Source organism: Manacus candei, unplaced genomic scaffold, assembly GCF_025592945.1.
Source record: "Manacus candei isolate 608988 ecotype Guabito, Panama unplaced genomic scaffold, ASM2559294v1 h1tg000008l, whole genome shotgun sequence".
Lineage (NCBI taxonomy): Eukaryota > Metazoa > Chordata > Aves > Passeriformes > Pipridae > Manacus > Manacus candei.
The window spans coordinates 20,867,207-20,888,308 of NW_026138056.1; the positions used below are offsets into that span (position 1 = coordinate 20,867,207).

A 21,102-nucleotide genomic window follows, 5' to 3' on the forward strand; every position below is an offset into this window, starting at 1 on the left:
CTCTGGTCTAAATAAGCAAGTGTTTCTTCCCCAGTTTTTGGCTTTAAATTTGTTTGACATTTAACATATACAGTGATTATAATCTCAAAGACTTGAACCATACAATTGTGCTTAGAGTAGATATAACTTCACTGAAAAGTAGTAGCTGTATTGATATACACTTTCACACACACAACCACACCCAAAGAGAGGGGTAATTTCTGCTCTGAGTTACAATAATTTAGAACTGAATAATTATTTGAAGTTCAATTGAGTTATTTCATAATCAAAATGATAAAAGGTTTAGATCATTGTCCTGGTATTTATTAAGAAAGCTGTGATAAATCATAGCATGACCTATTGGATGCTGAAGAACATCTGAATAACTACTGCAATGATTGTTGCAGTGCTCTCTGTACTGTATTGCAAGATATAGCTTCCATAATAGAAATTAAATACTGTCATAACATTATTTCTGTTTTCAAAGAGTCATTTGGACTGCTAGGGAGATGAGGCAGCATTCAATTTTAGGTTTTGAGTTAAAATACAATTGAGATCAGTGATTATTAAAAATCATTAATCAGATTAAACCTGTTATTTCCTCCTATATTTCTTAATTTATCTGATTTATATTTGGATAAAATCAAATGCTAAGAGGAATAATTTATGATTATATCATAGCTGTTATTTAGTATCTGTGGGGGGATTTAATGCAATTGCTGCTAATTTGTGAATTTTGGCCAAGTGGTAGTTAAGTGGTAGTTTAATATCCTACGGATGAGTCGTAACAAAATACCTTTTTTGTCTCTGTACAGAACATAAATACAGAGATTATAAAATGTTATATCATCTTGGTTACAAAAAGCATTTACTTTTTTGATCCACTTCATTCCTTTTTTTCCATTTTTTCTGATCAATTATATTTATTTGAAATATTTCCAAAATTGTTTTAGGTCAAATATTGTGAAGAGTTACTGATTAATATAGTTTTAAATTATAAGAAAAACTTTTCAGTCTTTAAAATCATTAGGAAGAGAAAATAGAGGTGATATGACATTATTTATTTAGATTCAAAGTGAATTATACCTCTGCAGTGAATGTTATGCTTCTTTGGGTCTGATATAAAGCTATTTTTTATTTCAAGCATAATTGTTTTAAAAAAAAAACTTTCTACTTTTTAAAGGCTTTGGGACATGGTCTCTGCTCTGGTAAACGCCTACAGCTCAGTGAAGCTCCTCAATGCTCTTTGGCTTGTTTACATTGGCAGAAAATTTTTGGCTCACAAATAAATGCACCCATAGGACCCAGGTGAAATGAATGATCAAAAGACATATCAAGCTGAAATGAAATTTCAACATGTTGTTTTGTTTTTCTGTTCTGAAATGGAAGAATGATTCAAAAGAAGAGAAGTATCACATCAGGCATCGTGATGTGTTTGTGTTAGCTGACATTTTCTTGGCTATTTCAAATGACTCTTAAACAACTGAAAAGAGCCTTCCATTAACTTGCTTGCATCAGCTGCGCTGGGGAGACAATAGCTTCCCAGGCTGTAATCTGGGTAGTACTGAAATCTCTACACTTTCCCTTGAGTGTCAATGTTATAAATAGTGACTAACTGGAACTTCCAGACTTCAGAGGAAGATTTCATTTGCTAGGGAATAGTGTGAGAGCTGCAAAACAAACCCAGGATAATTTAACAATAGCCTAACTGATACTCTTTGTTTAAAATACTCCTAGGAGGTGCATACAGTCTGGATTTGTAGCCACAGCCTTAGAAGGACTGTAAGACCTTTCTGCAAAAAGATATATGCCAACATACTTTACAACTAAGAAGATATGATTGAGGTTTAATTTGGCATCCTTTTAGCCTTCATCAGTATTCATGCCTGCTTCAGATCTCAGCATTACTTTCAGATTAGTTGAACTTCATAGTACAGCTGTTAGATAAAACCTTAAAAAATAAGTTAAAGGTTTGTATTAGATGATGACAATATTGAGGTTTTCAAAAACATTACAGTTTGCTTCTCTTCAAGATGTATCAATTTTCTTAGGTACTGTATTGAAAATATTTCTGTTTAACTTGATTACATTTCCGTTTATCTTTCTCTCAATGTTTGGTTTTATTTTCCAGTAAATATCACCAACATGAAGATATTTCTGAATTCTCTCTTTCTATCAACAGAAATGCTAAATATAGTCTGCAGCAGTGGTTGCCTTCATTAATATGATTTCAAAACAACAAACATGATGCTCAGTGCATACTTTATTTCTGCTAGGAGACATCACATTTCTAACCAGACTGAAATCATAGCTGAATGAAAATACACAGAATTCAGCATGATTATTTATGTTGTACTTTTAATTGTTATTACTTTTTTATTTTTAACTAGGCAGAAGAAAAAAAATCATAGGACAGAGGATGACGTTTGAAATAAATGTGTGCCTTCTACGAGCAGGCTTTGCTGTCACGGGCACCACACTGCCAATAAGATCTTTAGGGGAAGTCTGTTTGTTTCACAACATGTAGCATTCATCAGGAATTAGTAAATTCATCCAGGAAAGAACTCGAAGGAGTCTTTGTTATAGATCTCCATAGTATTTCTCAGGCAAAGTCCTGCTATTTTAGTCCATGGAAAACTTCTTTGTACTTAAAATGAATAAAGAAAAAGAAAGAAAGAAAAATATTATTTTTTTTTTTTTCCTGAAGAGCAGTAAGGAAGATGATGGATTAAAGCAGATATGGACTGTTTGCAGTTATGTAAGACTATTAGGTACCCTGTTTGTTCTGGCTTTTGTAATTTGTCCATGTCCTACTTTATATAACTCAATCCATTGTGAGTAAAAACATGAAATAACAGAAGAGTTCATATTTCATTTTGTCAGCAAATTAGAAAAAAATATAAAAACAAGCACAATAAACATCATATTTGCTGAGTATAGAAGTGACTATTTTTTCATATCAAAGGAGTCTGAAAAGAACAGAAGGTTAAGAAGATTTCTTTTTACAATGAGCAGATGTGCTTGTTACTGTTGATGGACAAGCTTATCCATTTACATCAATTAATATCAACAGCAAGCACATCAATATGGAAGCTTGTCCTGACGCCTTGATTTTTTCCCATCTGACAGGTAATAGTAGGGCTGGGAAAATGTCACAACAATTTAGTCATGCTTCACTGGCTTTAACTAGTTCAGTGACAATGGGAATGCATCATGCTAAGATTCCTTATGATTCATAATGGTACTGCATTAGTCGGCTATTGCAGAGGATTTAAACTAGTCTTTGTCAATTAAGGGTTTAAGGTCAAATCCTCTTTATGGTTTTTTCATTCGTGCATTAAGTAAAAGCAAGTTAAAATATTTATGAATGGCACTGAAATGTGGAAACTTTCTTTAGGAACCTGTCTTTTCATATTGAGTCATAACTGAAACCAACTATATTTGACAAAGAAAGGCTATTTTATCACATGGCATGGCTTATCCCTCCCCTTCTCTAAAGGCCTGAGCTACAATCTACTCAGTTTTGGCAGGAAAATTTCTGTGGTTAGAAACCTGCAGTCATAAACTTTTTAGACATTGAGATGAAATTATGCCTCAGCACACTTGACAATGATAAAGATATGATCATAATATTGCTAAATAGTATTTTTAAATTGTTTGAGTGTTCAGCAACCCAGGAAGTATTCAACAAACCAGAAGGGAACACTGTATATGAGTCAGTGAAAGGGATGCAGTGCAAGCTCTGTGCTGCCCAGCAGGAAAACCAAAACAAGGCCAGATGAGTCTAGATAAGACACGCTGTCCCCGTGGCTGCAGTGGCTGTCCAGCCCACCATCTGCACGGTGTCCATTCTGACTTCCTAGGGCCAGCATGTCCTACTTTGAGGATGGTTCAGGGAACAGGGAGAAGGAGGAGCTGCTGGCTTCTCCCCTGGAGCCTCACCTCTGGTCAGCCCATTCATCTCAGTGTGCCTTCCCCTTATTTTACACACTGAAACTGCTGAATATCCATATGCTTTCTTCCTGAGGAGCAAGCAGTAACGGGCCATCTTCTGTTTATTTGTTTAGGTGCTGCCTCACTGTTTTCCCTGAGTTGTACCAGGGTAGTTGAAAGCACGTCATGTCCAGTATAAACGTATTTTATTGTTATGCAACATTTCAGTGCTTTGGTCTAGAAATGGCATGATGAATCCTTGTAGTTAGAGACACATGCTTGCACATACTTGGTCACATTCTCCATTCAAATATTTTTAGCTGAAATTACCATATATTCAGATGGTTTCTGTTCTGCTCAGTCCTTGCAAAGGGAACTATACTTGAAGTAAGAGAGGATTCAACAGTCAACTGTAAGTCATTGATTTAACCTTTCTGTCATGAGAAAAGTAAAATCAACTTGTTTCCAATATAGTTAAATGCTTAGTTATATACAAAATTAGATCTTTGGAAAGGATAGGAAATTACATTTTCTATAATCAATCAATCATCTGTGAATAGAAGTTTATTTAAAGTGACTCCTTTCTGATTACTTCTAGAAGAGATAAATAGAAAATTATTCATAAAGAACTCAATGTATTGATAATGTGACAGCTGAGAGGTTGTGCTCTTCAATGCAGATCATTTTATGAATCTCTGTGAAACCAATGTTATCTAAATAAAGTTATACTAATGGCATATGTATATTGGTTAGAAATTAAATAGCAGTAATTAAAATTTTCTGGTCAGTCTATGACAACTATACATAAAAGTATTGGCATGAAAAATGCATAAATACTGAGGTTATTTTTACTAATTCAGAAATTGATACAATAGGTTATAAAAACCGATAATAGAACCATATATCCACTGAGTGTTTTCTATATGCTTACCAGATGCCTTAGTCCCAGACATGGGTTCTGAAGTTGCACAAAGATATGTGGTGCTACCCCCATGACTCTGCCCTGGCCCTGGGAGTTGTATTTTGTAGATATGAATCATATTTTTCATCACAGTACCCTGAAGAACAGTGTATCTCTGTGCCCACGGCCAATATAATGGGCATGTAGCAGAATATTTTGTGTGAGGAAACATGGAGAAAGATGTTCAGTCCATAGGGAAAGGATTTCCTGGGACAGCATGGTGGTCTCGGAGAAACTAATGAGAAGAAAGTTACAGAAATTATCACCCAAAATCATGATCTCAACAACATCATTGCTAAATTATCAGCACAAGTCCATATGACAAGTGGCTATTGTTAAGCAGTATCAGTGTGTGTGGTCAGTAAGACCTCTGCTTTGGTGGCACAGATCTCCAGGAAGCAACTTTCTTCCATTTCATTAGAAAGAAAATCAAGGGTTTTGCTGTTCTTGAGGTGCTGCAGAAACATCTTGAAATGATCACGTGATCTGTTCTACAAACCAAAAGAGGTGTTTCTTCAAGGCCTTTTTTAAACTGAGATATGCTGCTGCTTGCTCAAATCCTCCTACATACAGATGAGGACATAATATAGGGCTATGTCTCATTATGCAACCTACCTCCCACATGCATGTTCTAAAAGAAAGTACTGAACAGCTGCATAACTCTCCTTGTGGCATGAATAGAGTCTTTAATACCAACTCTGAAATGAGAGTGATTAGTGCTGTTACTGGCACACGCAGCACCTGAGCATTCATATTTCAGTTCAATGTAGCTGATGGAGCATCTTGATTTTTGAGGGGAAAGAGCTGCTGGATTTGCTCGTGGGATATGCCATAGTGACTTATGGTCCAGGTGTTACTAAACTTTGTGCATGGCACCCTGATTCATGCTGACTCTGGAATCAGTGTCAACCCCTAATTAATTAGCAGTTTATTGTGATTGTTTTGCAATAATAAAATAACAGGGGTGATGTTACAAGTCAGAATCACTAGGATGCTACTGGGATGCCACTGCCAGTGGTACTAGGGTGGTCAGTGACAGCTTTGCCTGACCTGCTCAACAGGCACAGCCCTGAAAATAACAGTCATAAGAGCTCTACATCACATACCAAAAAGAAACTTGCTGTTGTAGATGGATATGGTCTCTGACAGCCCAGAAAGAAAAAAAGAGAAATAGATTTAGTTGTAAGCAAGAATGGTATGCCATTAAATTAGTACTATTTATATTCCTTGGCAAACTGAGCATTTTACCCACCTTGTCAGGATGACTGCCTGACCCCAGAAATCTCAACTGGAGCAGTTGAGGCTAGTAACAGGCAGTGTGAAAAATTAATGCTCACAGCTCATAGCTCATGCAACAGAGTTATTTATTTATTTAGATTCCTGTAAATGTGAAAAAAGAAGTTCTCCATATGGCCTAAAAGCCATTGATGTAATCTGAAAATACCACCTGATAGAGCAATTTAAGAAGCATCTCTTCACATACTGATCCTCCCTCCCTGCTTGATCAATGCTCTGCTTTTACAATAGCTATTGTATACACCCATTTTCAATAGAGTGAAAAATGATGAGCCTTGCAATATACCCTGCAGGTCAAATTCAGGTTATATTAAGTCAGAGAAGGGGAAGAATCCATTTCGATGTTAGTGAGGAGTGGATCTATTTATAAGGCCTTTTTAAACTCTTGCTTCATTTCACAGCATATATGACAGTTGATTTTCTCCAGCCCAGATGACTATGGCTGCTGGGATATTATCTTGTCAAGGAAACCAGTCTATTGGTTTCTGATTCTTAGAAACAGAATAAATAAAACAAATGAACAAGGAAAAAGCCAAAGAGAACTGAAGAAAACATCAGAAGAAAGATTTTCCTCCAGTCAGCATAAGGTATTATGTTTTTATTTCTGTTGATATTACAAAAGCTGTGACATTCTTTCATGATGTCTAGTGTGGCATTTAGCATTGGGACTTTGTTCAGTATTCCAGCAAATAAGAACACTTGGAAAAATGTCCTACCTTAGAGCTCTGTTCCAGTAGTAGGAAACAATATTTGTGGGAACTGGGCTACAAATTTGAAGAAACTTACACAGGTGTGATTTCTCACATTTGTTAAGTACTAAAAATCCAACATTTACTGTCTAAAGATCTAGCTTTTGCAAACACTTAAGTACATGACAAACAGTAATTTTATGAGTAAAAACACACCAGTGTTTAAGTGTTTTAGAGGATTAACCATCTTTGTACACACAGTATTTTCACATATATTTCACCATATATTATTTTAGAGGATTAGCCATCTTTGTACATACAGTATTTTCACATATATTTCACATATATTTTCACCATATAATATTTTCACCATAATGTTTTATACATTCTCTCGCTACCAAATATCTATTTGTTATGGTGAAACAAAATACGACATGCAGATCAATCCCCACTTTTCATAGTGCACTAAAAAAGTGTCCATTTAATAGTGCCTGAATACAAGACTTGTTTCTTACAAGGCTGTGAAACATTTTCAGTTTGAGTACTAACAGAAGATCAACTCTTTGCCTTGTTAAAAAAGAAGCTTTTGGAACCTGTATAATAAGTTGCTTTGTGCTGAAATTCATTAGATAAATTAGCTTCCAGAGAAGCTACTATAATCTGAAGGTTTTAATCATCCTTTCAGATTATATCACTGGAGCTCTGACTACTATCTTGGACCGCCCTTTGTTCAAGAAACACCTGTTTTTGTATTAGAGAAGAACATCAAAATTATGAACATCTGAAAGTAATTTCTAGTCAAGGAGTACCTGGAAGAGAAGGAGAAGTGGTAATTTGTTGTGATTTGTTTTTCCAATAACAAATATTTACGTATTTTTCTAAATTACATAGTCAGAGTAGATACCTGTCTGTGGAAAGGGTAGAGAGAGTATCTTTGCAAATTAGAATCAAAACCTCATATCAGATGAGGTTTACTGGTACGTTTTGGAATATTCAATGCTCAGAGAATGGCTATCTGCTACAAAGGTCTGATGGTTATGTGCTGGTGTAAGCAGGAGTCAGGGTGACATAGCTTTTCTCAGGCAAGTGACAATAAACTCTGTGTCCAATCATGCTACCACAAGTATGGCACTTCTCACATATTTCCTAATGAAAAAGTCATGTCAGAACTTCTTCTGGAACTATTGACTTGCAACTAGGAGTTTTAAAATGTGTATCAACGCCTTATTTTCTGACTGTGTGTCAGTTAAACATGTCTTCTCTTTTGCATGACTCACAAAGAAGTTTGAGAGAGGGCAACATGGATCCTAATTATGAGTTTCTCTTAACTAGCAGCCTAACATATAAGCCTCCATTTTAAGACAGTTGTCTAAATTCTTTCTATGGGCAGCAGAGAAAGGACCATATCTCAAAAAGAAGATTTATCTTAGATACCTGTCTTAAGTTCAGTGAAATAACCCCTGGAAATCCCTGTATCGCTCTACCAGTTATACAGGTAGACAAGAATTTTCAATGGCTACAACTAGGAGAGAAACTGATATATTTTAAAAACTTCTAACAAGTGTCTAAAAGAATTTCTTAACCCAAATACCTACTCATATGCAGAAATTACAATCTAACGTCTCATAAATTACTGGAAGCAATTACAAGCTGTTAAAAAAGTAGAGGTAGTGACAGGATATAGAATATATACACAGTGTCTCCTCTTGCTTTGTAGTGTCAAAGAAATATAAAAACACATATGAACAAATAAACCTTGCAGGGTGAAAAATGGGCTTTTTTTTATATCTGAAAAGTGAGATTTTTCTTATTTAGTTTGGCAAATAGCTGGACAGTGTGTTACAACAACACTGTTTGTTCGCAGTTCTGAAGGGGTATTTTCAAACTGTTCCAACACTTACAAGAAGCCACTTATAACCACACTGGAGACAAACTGAAAGGCTGGTCTGTACTTAGAACTCTTTGTTAAGGATTTTCTAATGCTTAACTTTGAAAATCCTTGAGGCTTCCACTGGAGATGTTTGTTGAATGGCTTGTGCAAGTCCCTTCACATCCTCTTGCCCCGTGTCCATACCTTCACCACAACAGCGGTTACTGTTTCTTTTGAGTACGTTGACCTTTATGTGTGAAAGGTAGTAGTACACCATGAATAAACTCCAAAAAGGGTGTTGCAGGAGTATTTTCTTTAGTATCATTATGACTGTTTGTAACAGTGGACTCTAAATCACTGTGCTAACATTGTGTAAGCAGGATGGGTATAGTGTTTCCATCCTAAAAATCATTCTAAATGGAATAACTATTTCCTTTTGTTGGCTGGAGTCAGAAAATTTTCAAAGCTGGAAGATCTTTGTTAGACTCAGTTGTTGAGGTGGATTGCAACCTCACAGAGTTGCTTTTACCTCCCATACACAGATCTGTGTATGAACAGGCACAGGTATTACTAAATTACTGGGAGGTGATTTGGTAGATGTTTACAACGGATCAGATTTTTATAGCAATGACGAGAAGTGAAGGGAACACAGTTGCACTATTTATGCTGATATCAAGTTTCACTGACTACCCTGTATTGTACTACAGGTACAGTAGTTTTCACTTCCAGAAACTGGGAATAATTCCAGAGGAATGCATCTGGATAACATTTGCCTGTTACCCTCCTCAGAAAAGAATTAGTCACCAAGGGCCCTATTCATAAAAATTAATTCAGGCCCTTTCCATATGAATATCATGTCTTTATGTGGAAAAAGTGTGGTACATGCTTTTTTTTCTACATATAGAATCCTTTTCTATGATTAATGGAGTTATTTCCTGCTGTCTGTAAATGGACATCTCCCTGCTTTATTAAGGAGGAGGTTGAAGTCTAGAGCAGAAGTGGGAGCGGGATGGACAAGAGTATATATCCTAGCTTTTAAGAGTATATATGAATGGCATTTGAAAATGGTTACAGTATAAATGATTTGGCTACTTGAGCAGATGAATGTTGAAAAATGTAGAGAAAAATGGATCAGTCCTTACATACAGAGATTTTTATGAACTGGTCTAATATTTTTCTTAAAATTTACAGTTTCCTATTAACTTTTCAGTATTAAGCAAGCCAAAGCTTCCACTTTGTGTTGCATTTTACAAAATCCTACTTCCAGCAGTTAATTCATAATAGTGTGATTGCTTTAATCAGTCCACAAGGTTGATAAGTTGGATTGACTGGAATCACCTCGTTAGCATGTGAATTTTGGTGGAATTTTAATAACCACCAGGAATTCACAAGATTTATGGCAGAGTCAGCTTATGATTTTCTTTTGGTTGAATGCTCATTTTAATGTCCTGTAACATACACTAGACCTTGCCTACTGTTCAGTTTGTGCTGTGATGAAGGGTTTTAACATACTGTAAGTTCAGATTATTATATTTCATATGAGATAGAGTATATAACTAAAATATTATGTTTTACTTCAATCACTCCAGGGAAAAGTACAGTTTTATTAAAGACATTCAATGCAGTTACAACTACAGCTGCAGAACACTGCTTGAATGAGTCTCACATGGCAGTGAATATTTCTGGGTTTTGATGGATACAGTCCCAGTCTTGGTTTTACCAAGAAAATATTCAGAGAAACGTTCATAGGAATCTCCTGGATGTTTATGATGCTCCCCAGTGGCAGTGAAACATAACGTATTACATGCATTAAAGTTAAGAGAAATGCAACGGAAAGGAAAAAAGAACCCAACTTTGAGTTAGGGGTTCACACTGCGTGAGTGTACTGATCAAATGCTTCTAGTGAAGATGACAAGGAGGGAAAAACAGACTACTGGGGCTAACTTGATCCATATGATAAACTCTGATGCCACTAGATAGAAATAATGAGATAATGTAACCCATCTGAAACACAAAGAAACAAAGTGTTTCCTTCATAAGACCCAAGTCTTCAACTTGTTACGCAGTGATGTGTACCCCTTGTCTGTGAATTAGAAGTGTCTGTCAAATTGTGAGCGCTCTCCAGATTTTTCATAAAACATAACAAAATTTTCAGCCATAAAATGTCCCTTCATTTAAAGACAGTATATTAAAATGGTGCCACTGTCTTCTCCATTGCTCTTTTTACTGTGGAGCTAACCCTTCTTGTAACAAAATAAACAAAAGCACCAAATATCACTGCAGACTTTTCTTCATGCACTATTTTCTGGTTTGGTTTTTTGGTCTTTTTTTTTCTCCCATATATTGTTTTACAATACTATAGCCTCAGATTATTTGTTGTACGGTTAGGACTTTGAATGCACAAAACACTATTTAGAACCAGAATATCCTGAGAACTAAAATTCCTGAGTCATTCAACCCACTGTAAAGATCAGCACTGCCGTGGGGGAAAACACATGGAACGAAAAAAATTAGAGGCTGTAGTGGGTTTTTCGTGGTTTGCTGTTTTTGCCTTCTTCTGATAATCTAAACAATTGACTTTACCTGCAATTGAATATTAGCAGCAGTATTTTCAGGTGTAGATCCAAGTGTTCTCTACTTAGCATCAGATGTTCACTGACCGTTAAGCAACATAATTTAGAAGAACAGTCAGTTAACACTGTTTTGCTAGAAGAATGGTCCTCTGAACTTACATTTCTGAGTGCACATAGGCTCCATACTGGAGGGCATGTTTAGTGATCACTTTATAATGGTATAAAAACATTAGAAACACAGAAATAAATGGAGCATTCTTGGGCAAATTAGATTAGCTTGAGCTCTTTCCACATGTGATTGGAGATGATCTAATTGGCCTGTGGCATTAAGTAAGTTATACTGAGTGTTTGAATATAATGCATGTTATGTTTACAATAATAAATGTATTAGAAGCATTTTTATTGTTCATTTTTCTCTTAACATACTTCCTGTTAGCATGAAGTGTACAGTACTTGCTATGGCAAAATGAAATACTGCTTCATACCATTGTAAATTATTTTTCCTCTGCCTGCAATTTCACTTCTTCTTGAGTTCTGCCCTTATTTAAAGGACAGATCCTTCAAAGCAGAACATTGTTGAGGAATAGAAGCTACGTAGTACTGCATTGCTATAGAGGAGTTTCCTTGGCACACTTTAAAAAGTTATAAGCATTAAGCATTTGCCACCACTCTGATAACAGATATATATAAACTTCTTTCTATTTTGGCTGACTTCACACATGCATTGTCTGAATTTAGGTCTTGTTCGTCCTAAATTCATCAGTGAATAAGCAAAGAGTGTCCTTCTACAGCAAACACACAAGATAATCTTTACAATAGCATGATTGTTTTTGTATGAATCTGTTTATAACAAGAAGTTACATATTTAGGCAGCCTTACACTAATACCTTTGTACATTACAGAGAGCCTTAGGATAGCCATCACACATGAAATCATGACCCCATCAAATTCTTTGAGTTTACCCTAGGTTTCAGTGAGGTCAGAATTTCCCCCTGCAACCTACTGTGGTTGCATACAATTTGTGAAGACATAATTAGATCCTCTGAGTACTAAAAAACACAGAGATTTGTTTGCAGTATAGAAAATGATAACTCCTAATAGTCTAGTTTTGTTATAACCCTGCAAACCAGTTCATCAATCACCTTTCATCATGTTCTTTTGATGACTATGAACACAAACAGCTCTAAAAAGATAGATGGGGGGATGACAAGCCAAAAGGCTACGGGCAGCATCAGACACAGAATATCAGTTTGCTTTGTAATGCCTTCCTTTTAGCTAATAAATTTAATTTTGTGTTGAAATGAAGTAAAATACTAGACAGTATTGACTTGACTGTGTACTGTAATAATAGTACTTTTGAGTGGTAGAAACTAACATCCAGAAAAAAATTGCTTCTCATATTCAACTTCCCCAACTGTTCTCTATACCCCTAAATCTCATTCGGCTACATTATCTGCTTCATAAAAACAATTAGCTGTGACTGAGTGTCTCAAACCAAGTTACAACAGGGATGAATTGGGTTGTTAGTTACAGAGAGCTTTCTCTGACAATGATTTCAATCCTCAGAACAGTTTTCTAGGCATTTGGAAGGTCTCAGATTCATGATTACAGTTTAGCCTGCTACAAAACAAAAAGCAGATCACAACACCCACTTCTGCAGATATACCCCATCATGGATCTCCTCGTCCTGATATGCTAGTTTTAGCCTAATCACTAAATTATACTTCCTATAAAAAGATGACTTCTGAAACTTCGTATTCAACAAATGCATAAGCAGAGACAAAAGAAACAACACATAAAAAAGGTTGCACTTCTCATCTTTAAAATCTCTAGAAAAATATTAATACAGAACAAATTCCTTTATTTAATTCTGTTTAATTCTGAATTGCTGGTTTTAGTCTTTACTTTAGGTAAAAGAAGCTATTACCCATACAAGTAACAAAGATCACTGTCTTTTATGTTCACAAATGTAAAAAGATTTCTCCATGTCTGACCTGAAGGAAATTGCTTACTCATTGTAAATAATTATACACACAGTACCAGCTACCAGAGAAAATATACTTTTTGCATTTCCCCACTGCTGTACTTCGTGCATATGTACAACATAATTTGAGTGGGAGATGAAACTTCCGCTGAAATGCTATCTAACTGCCAAAATATACAGAAAATTTCAAAAAGGGAGGAATGCCACCCAAAACAACTAATACAGCACCAGCAGACCAGATTTTTTTTTTTAATATCGTTAGATTCCTCTTCATCTGTTTTCATCATTGGATCCCTTTTGACCCAAGGGTAGCCACTGGGGCTGGGGAGGAAGGTAAGAGTTTTGCAATTTGCCTCCTCTTCAGATTAGGACTCACATTTCTATGCATAGTGGCATCTGTTTATTCAGGTTCAATTCTCTGAAGATGGCAGGGAAGAAGTGAGGTGAACCAATTTACTCCTTCCTTCTTCCAAACCTCTTTTTAGCATTTCTGTCCAGAAACTCTTTCACTTCTAGCTGTTCGTCAGGTTTCTGCTTCAAGTGTCTACGAGGCTTCATGTTACTTGCTCTGCATTCTTCTGCAGTGTTTCTGCTCTGCTCTTTTCCGTCCAAATTGTCACACCCACACCCACCCCTATCCCCAACTTCTTCTTAGTAAAATTAGAAAATCCCCTTCAAACCAAGGTCAGTCCCTTAGTCAGTTCCAGTTTGCACATGACCCGTTCAAGCTGAGGATTCCTGTTTTTCATACCAATGAGAAACTTTATTCATCTGCTAAATTGTATTTCTTATAGAGAAAGTATATTGTTGTGTGTACTAGCTTCAAAAGGTTTCTTCAAGCCCAAATACCATAATGTTAGGCCAAATCACAGCTCTCCACATTTTGTCACTGAACTAAAAAAGGATACTATTTTTTTTCCTCTATAGATTGGGCCCCATCTCCAATTCAAGTTCATATCTATATATCTTGCAGAAATATAGCTGAGGTTCTTCACAAAATGATCTCCCTTATGGTTGCTATTGGAGATTATACTCATCTGAGATTTTTCTTAAGAGAAAATGTGAGACATGTATACATGTTTATACAGAATGACAGAATATACCAAGCTGGACGGGACCTACAAGGATCATTGAGTCCAGTTCCTGGCCCTGCATGAGACCATCCCCAAGAGTAACACCATGTGCCTGAGAGCATCATCCAAATGCCTCTTGAACTCTATCAGGCTTCGTGCTGTGACCACTTTTCTGGGGAGCCTGTTCTAGTACCCAACCACTCTCTGAGTGAAAAACCTTTTTCTAATATCCAACCTAACCCTCCCCTGACACAGCTTCAGACCATTCCCTTGGGTTCTATCACTGGTCACCACAGAGAAAAGATCAGTACCTGACTCTCCTCTTCCCCTCATGAGGAAGTTGTAGACTACAATGAAGTCTCCCCTCAGTCTCCTCTTGTCCCAGCTGAACAGACCAAGTGACCTCAGCTGCTCCTCATACAGCTTCCCCTCAAGGCCCTTCACCATCTTCATTGCCCTCCTTTGGACACTCTTTAATAGCTTAATATCTATCTTATATTATGGTGACCAAAACTGTCGCAAGATTCAAGGTGAGGTTGCACCACCTCGTACTTGTTTCTAGCACAGGTCAAGGTATGAATATAACTCTATCTCTCAGTTTGCTTTGGCTCCATAGTGTATATCTATGCTCCTGCGGGTTTCAGACTTTTCGGGGTATGATTCTTATCTCCTTGAAGTACAGTTCAGGTTGCTCCAGAACAGTAAAAAAAATATGAATCCCAAACCTTAGTGTTGTCATAGATAGTTTCTCCTTTGCAAATGTCCTACATTCTCATTTATATTCTCATACAAATAAGAATCAGGTCCTAATTTTCTAATGGGATTTGACGTTGAAAGAACACTTCACATCAAAGATCTAAATTGGCTGCTTTTGAATTCAATTCTGAATTAAATGGAAAACGGCTTTGTCTCTCTGTATAAATCTCTAATGGTATCTGGCCTTGCTGACATTTACAGGACTGCTGCTCTATATTTTCACTGATACAAGCACTCTGGGAAAAACACCATCATACTGTAGCTCTTCTGGCAGCTTTCTTCAGTCAAATTTCTTTGCATCCACTTCCTTTCGCATTATTTTGAAGTGGAAATTCCACAGCTGTAAACTTGAAAACACATTTTATCAAGTTGAATCCTGACTGTAGTTACTGGATTTTTCTAACTCTGGTGTCTCTGTGCCTAATTTAAACTTCATGTCTCACTTTCTGCTTGATACAAAATTTTCTGACCAGAAAGCAAGTCAGAAAACTAGTCAGCTTTGCCTTATTTATTTTAATTTCAGAAATCTAATGCTTCAGGAAAAAAAAAAAAGGATACTCATTTCCCATTTTTCAGCATGAAATGCAGAAAGTTTGACATAAAAATGTAGTACAATGCCCAAATCTAGACATCTGATTTGAGTCTACAGAGGATCCAGAAGGTCATTAATGGCACCCAAGTGAAGAGCCTGTATTGACTGCACTGTGAATGCTGCTTGGATATGAAACAGGGACCCAGGAATACAGGGACCAAAATGCATCGCTAGCCCATCTATCCAATTTCCTATTTCCTATTTCCAGAAGTGACCATATCGGATCCTTCAGCTGACTCCTAGCTAAACACATGAAGCCCTGAGCTAAATTGCTGGGAAATAATTATGTAGCAAGGAGAGTTTCTTAATTAATCCTCAATGAATGATTGAGGGTTTGGATAACTATCTTTTCTAATCTTAGCTTTGGTAACTGAGTACGGTTGTTACACATTCAGCCTTATGTGGGTGTTAGCAAGATTTGCTAAAAAACATGCAACAATAAGTTCAAAGGGCCAATTCAATTCAATATTCCATGAAAAGGATTTCATTTTGTTAATGTTAAACTCACTGCATTCCAGATTCTCTGTACAACTCATTCAGGCTCCTTTTTGGACCATCAGTCTCTGTCAGTCTATGAAGGCTGAAATTCTTATCTTTGTGAAAGCTGGAGTGCAGGTAAGTACAGGGCTGTTTCATAATCAGGTCACAAAGTACCTGTGCTTTGTTTGTGGGTTTGTTTTTATTATTTCTGAAGATTTTTGCTCTTTTCAAAAGAAATTATTCTAGTGCTGTCAAGGCAGAACCACATTTTTAGTTTTTTTACCTTTTCAACTATTAGAGAATTTGAGGATTCAGCAACATTTTCTTTTCTTTCAGTTTTCACTGTTGTTCATTCTGTGGCCGTTGTTTATGAATGGAGAATGGTTATAAAAGGAGGTTGATAAAGCCTCATCTGAAATCATTATCAGCAACTACTTCCTGGGTTTGGGAGTACAATAAATGAATAGAGTATTCTGCACTTGAATGATGCTCATCTTATATAATGAATAAGCTTTCACCAAAGTGCCAAAACCTCTCCCCTGCATATTAGTCAGTCTTAAGATGTACCAAAATTTAAAATAACTTATTCAATAGATACATTACTCCTTCTGATTTTTTTGAAGAAAGTTTGCATGAAATGTAAAATGTAACTTCTGTTGAGCTATACATATCCTCCCCTACACGAGATTTTAAAGGTTGATTTAGGATTAAAAATTAATTCAAGGTCCCCGGGCTAAATTCTGATCTCACATTTCACCAATGTCAAGCTTCACCTGGCAAACAACAGAGTGTCTCTGGGTTATATCAGTATAAGTAGGTCTGCAAATTTGGGGCCCAGTTACTATGGCAATAATTTCTTTTTAGTCTGCAAATGTTTATATACATTTTCTAATGTTTTTGGCACATATTTTCTAGGTTTGTTCCAAGGTAAAATGTAATAATTTCACTGAGAAAACACAGATTTCGAGACAAATATAAAAGTTAACTTCTCTACTCAAAGATTTGCATTCAGAAGCACCATCATTTTAACAGTAGAACAAGCTTCTACCAGCAAAAAATAAAATATTTTGCCAGTGCAAAACAGTAAATGACCACACAGCTTCCACTGCACAGCTTCCAATTTAACATCGATTAGTGGCATGGACCAAAGACTATTAGGTTCCTCTGAAATCTTTAAGCTTAAAGCTACTAGTCTTTAAAGACAATTTTACTTCCATCACTCTTGCTAACAGTTAACTGATAATATTTATCCATACTCTCAGTATTACTGTTTCTTTTATCACCAGTTTTAACCCATAAGGGGAACAGAAGTACAGCACAGATCAAAATATTTTTTCCTAGATTCATGGACTTTTGCTATAAAGCAAGGTGTTTATGATTAAATTTGGACGAATTTTGTGTTCATTTTTGTTCAATGTTCATTAGTAAGAAGCAGTAAATAAATGTATTCAGTTTCACTCAGTTTACTACTATGTCTGCAGTCTACTGAGGGCAAAACCAAAGAGTTTTGTTTCCACATATGTATTTTCACTCACAATATATGTATTTTCACACACAACACCCACTATTTAAAAAAAATTGCATTTCTTCTTTATTTACTCAGATGAGCAAAGTTTCATTTATTTAGCATATATCATCAATCAAAAAAGTTTGTGACACATTTTCAAGAATGCCTTGATAAAACATGCTCTATAAATATCAAGTATTACTTCCACAGGAATTCAATTATGTTATTTTCCAATGTGGAAATAGAAACCTCAATGAAACTGCATCCTGAAGCATGGAAAAATGGGTGGTGAAGCACTGGAACAGGTTGCCCAGAGAGGCTGTGGATGCCTGCATCCCTGGAAGTGTTCAAGGCCAGGTTGGATGGGGCTCTGAACAACCTGATCTAGTAAAAGGTGTTCCTGCCCACGGCAGGAGTGTTGGAACTAGATTATCTTTAAGATCCCTTCCAACTCAAACCAGTCTATGATTCTACAATTCTATGATTCTATGAAAAAAGAAAGCAGATTAAATGATTTTAAGTTAAAAGCCTGGATGCAGGTGTCTCGGCTTTGGTATATCAGAGAGATCAGTCATGCTTTTTAACTGATCTCTTTTTTATCTTTGAACAAAAAATTGGAGTGAAATTTGGACTCCTTGGAGGTTTTTTGTCATTATTTTATTTATATTCACGGAAGTGGGTTAGGGATATGATTGAAAATAAAACGTATTTGGTGCTAAACATTTGTTAGCTAAATAAACAACACTCAGTGAAAAAGAAGACAATGACATGACAGAATAGAAATCAGATATTTTGTAGGGTAATATATAGGGTAATGACCTGTAGTTAGTGTTCTTATTGCCTTATTTTTAACAGTTCTTTGTCGAAAAGCCTAGAATTGCAGGTCACAGGGAAAAAAACTCATGATTTAAAGTAAGCTTAAAATTGTAGATCTGAGTACCTTATCATAGAACAACTCATATAGCAAATCCTATAGTATTTCTACCATCAGTTAATGACAGGATTAAACATGATGGCCTGGATCATTCTTTGTCTCAAGGAGACCATAAATCATAAGTCTTTCAAACTAGGAAGGGGAACGATCCCTCCCCAAAACCTCCGATTTTCACAGTCATTTGATAGTATCTGGCCCTCTGCTAGAGACAGGCTAGATAGACCTTTGATCTTATGCTCCCTAAGGTTGTGCAGTCTTTGACTATCATTCTCTGAAAGTTTAGCTTCAAATAGAGCCTGTTCTCACTGTGTCCTGATCCTTTGCCTATCATTCTCACTTTTCCTTAAATTCCCTCATATGTAGCCAGCATTAGCAAAGAATACCTCCTTGCATGAGTTTTATCTAATACTGCTTCCTATGGCGGCTGGAAGTGAATGGGGAATGGCATTTGATAATCTCTGACTCCATCGTAAATGAAATTTAAACTAAAAGCAGCTGTTTCTTTTAAAGTGAAAGACACATCTGCATTAAATATAATACAACTTCATCTGGCTTGGTCTGCTAACACTTCAGTCATATGGGTTTCGGTCTTGTCACTGATTGTCATCTGTTTCCTAAAGCTTTTGATTTCTTTTCAGAAAGGTGGGCAGGAATTAATTTAAGTAATTTTTAAGTAGTTAAATAATGACTTTACTCTCTCCTTCTTGCAAAGTATGCAACTTGATGAATTTGGATAGTCTAGTACTAAGGTTATCAATATATTAGTAGAGATTGCATTTGATGGTGATGTTTCATGAGCACTGGACTGACAACAAAGGAGGCAGTGGGGAACCAATCAGCCCCAAACTCAAAGCCACTCCTGGGAAAGACCTTTTCTGGAGGTTGGCATGTGGGTGTTGCAGCTGTGAAAGCTCAGTGTATGAGTGGTTACAGGTATTGGCTTCCTTTTTTCTCTGCATATATTTGTAGTAAAATGGGCATCAGTGCCAGAGAGAAAGAAAGGTTGAGCCAAGCTTTTTTAGGAAAAAAAATTTCTTGTGGAACAATACAATCTGTATTGCTTACATGACAGTTGTATGGTGTTATGGAGAATTCTGTTTATGAATAATAATGGGGGTTCTGGAAATGTTGGCAGTAGCACTCAATGGAAAGTCAAACAAAGGGCATTTTGTTTCACGTTCATATCTTTGGTAGTCAGGCATTTTGAAATTCTATAATGACAATGTTTTCCTTTTCTAGTTTCAATTAGGTCCTTTCAGTCTTGTATATTTGTTTCCTCTAGTTTAAGCAAGATTATCTAACAGAGTTTTGAACTAAATGTCTTTAAAATTATTCATTCAAATGTGATTGATTAGGTTAGCAAAACTGGCCCCATCTTTTGGGGGATGGGGTGGGAAAGAGGAAAGGAATGGATACAAAAAAAAAAGATGGAGCAGAAAGCTGTCTAGAAGGAAGTTTGTACAGACGTTTTATCTGAGGTGGAGACAAGGATTACCTCCTATCTTTACACTGTACTGATGAAGCGGTACATGCCAAAAATTCAGTAGATTGAAAATAAGGGAATTTCTTTAGGGGAAAAAAAAGGGGGGGGTGTTTTTTGTCAAATCAAATATCTCTTATTCTGGAGAACGACTCCATAATTTTGAAATTGACCTTGAAATCTTTAAATTCTTGAACAAATTCTTTGTGACATGGAAAAGATGCCTTTTCTTCTTTAACCCTTTCCTTACCTGTTCTTCCCTGCATTTCTGTATCCTGGCAGAAGAAGAGGTGTGGTGCAAATGTCTGAGTGGCACAGAGGAATCAGGATTGGAGGAGATGGTGCTCTGGAGAAGGGAGGGATCCACTGCCCAGCCTGCTGATCCCTGGTACAGTGGCCAAGAAGCAGAGCTGGGACCTTGACATCACTCAGATGCTCAGTTGGCAATACCCCCTCCCTAGGATCCTGAGAAGAAGAACCACATTGAAAGACAAAATATTATCCTCTCTAGTATAATTTCAGACTATTTCTCATTCTTTTTGGCCCACTTCCTTATTTTTTCACTCAATGTTTTAAAACCAGATCCTAGAAATAGTCCCAAAATAGCTCCTCTAAGTCATATGTCACATGCAAAACACTGACTGATGAGAACACCATCTTCAGAGAGTTACGTGGAACTTGGATTCCTCAGCAGACTCTTTTCTTTAGTGAAACAGACAATATGAACTGTGAAAAGTGGAGTACCTTTCCAGTCCAGTCTTCTATTCATGAATAGAAATCTTTCTTTAAAAATAAATGTCCTGGACCACAAAGCGGATAATTCTGCACACAAATAGCCCACTCTCTGTCTATAGATATTCCAAATTTGCTATTGCTACTCAGATAGGATAAAGCTTTACTTGCATGCTTAAGGGATCTGTTTAACTAATGCTAAACAAAGTAATTAAGTGATTTGTGGGATTTGCTACACTAATTTAAAGTATACCTGGTTTTGG

The 21,102-nt window shown here is 36.3% G+C and overlaps 1 long non-coding RNA gene across 2 annotated transcripts in view; it reads right to left on the reverse strand.

Annotated features, from left to right (window-relative positions):
* Positions 1-1,043: 1,043 nt before the first annotated feature.
* Positions 1,044-21,102, reverse strand: part of LOC127463254 (uncharacterized) — an 89,903-nt gene continuing 69,844 nt past the window's right edge. For both annotated transcript variants that reach the window (XR_007900711.1, XR_007900706.1), the window contains 3 exons: positions 20,358-20,572; positions 4,844-5,108; positions 1,044-1,916 (listed from right to left, as the gene is read on the reverse strand). This is a non-coding gene — a long non-coding RNA (uncharacterized LOC127463254). The remainder of the gene's footprint in view (positions 1,917-4,843; positions 5,109-20,357; positions 20,573-21,102) is intronic.